Raw genomic sequence first — 1,378 nt, forward strand, 5'->3', positions numbered from 1 at the left:
GAAATTCAGTTAGTGGGACTCAGGTAATAGTGTATTCTACGTGGCATGCTCATGCTTCAAAACAGAGTAGTGTGAAATTCCAAGGAAGGGAACATCAGTCCAATAGTTTCTCTTCATCCTTTACACGGAGTCAACTACAAACATCAAATACTGAACAGAACTTTCATTTTTTCAAATGATGAAAAGTACATCAGAGGCCTGTGAAAATCACTGAAGGAATGCCAAAATGTCCTTGGGCAAACACGTTTTAGACTACTAACACAGCCTAATACTACTCAGGATGCAACAACTCTTAAATTTCAAGGCTTTGCTTTTCCTCCAGGCGTGTTTTTGTCAAGGGGAGATACTGCTGCTTTTGTATTGCTTTAGCTTTGGCCTCACAGCCTTCCCTCTCTCAATGAAAAATTTTAAGATACAAAAACATCTCTTTTTCCACCTCCTTGCATGCACTCCTGTAATGTCTACTAAATCCCATTTGTCTCTTTTTCTCTGAAAATCAGTAGAAATGATTATGAGCAGTTACACAAGTAAGCAGCTGTAAGCTCTATAAGATCAGTCAATCCCATGGCCATAGCAAGGAAACCAAATAATTTTTAGAGACTTGATCCAACTTTGCCCTGCTTTACTGTTTAGTTTGTGAACATTATAAGACATTGACACTGTTCCAATCAGATTCCTTGGAATAACAGAAAATAAGGCAGTGAAAACAACAAGGATTTTGCAATTCTTTATAATATGCTAATTCAGATCTCTTCTTGGCCTTTTGGCTAAGATCAAGTGTAATATGCGAATTCAGTATAATGTTCTGTCTAACCTCTGCATGTTATCATTATCTTAATCTTGAAAATAAAAAAAAACAGGAGTCAAATTCACATCCTATGATTTCAATTTTCTAGCTTGTGACACTGCATCATTTTCTTCTGTGTTTCCAGTTTTGTAAAAATGCTTTGGTACCTTACCACAACAAAGACTGCATTGCCTCTAGATATCAACATCATCTATTCTGTGAATTTATCTGAGAAAAATTCTATACTTGGTAAGAAGAAAAGCCTAAACAATTGGTCAACAGTCACTTAATCACTTAATTCTGTATTTATTGGGAACTTTTTAAATTAATTCTATATTTATTGAGAACTGTATTTATTGAGAATTGTTGACTCTGAATGACATTGTACTCTGGACTTTGAATTACATAAAAAGTTCAGAGATCATGAAAGATGTAAGTGCTCAAGATGTAGACTTAAGAGTTATTTATTGATAAATGATAATTAGATACAAGCAGGCAGAGAATATCCCCAAGAGAGGGGATGTGTAAGAGAAGAGCAAAGGAAGCCAAAACTCTGAGAAGCCACAGATAACGACAGGGGAAAAGAAGAAG

The 1,378-nt window shown here is 35.4% G+C and overlaps 1 pseudogene; it reads left to right on the forward strand.

Annotated features, from left to right (window-relative positions):
- Nucleotides 1-747: 747 nt before the first annotated feature.
- LOC127492901 (U2 spliceosomal RNA) lies at nucleotides 748-893 on the forward strand (annotated as a pseudogene).
- Nucleotides 894-1,378: the final 485 nt, after the last annotated feature.

This window comes from Oryctolagus cuniculus, chromosome 14 (assembly GCF_964237555.1).
Source record: "Oryctolagus cuniculus chromosome 14, mOryCun1.1, whole genome shotgun sequence".
In the NCBI taxonomy this organism is placed as follows: Eukaryota; Metazoa; Chordata; class Mammalia; order Lagomorpha; family Leporidae; genus Oryctolagus; species Oryctolagus cuniculus.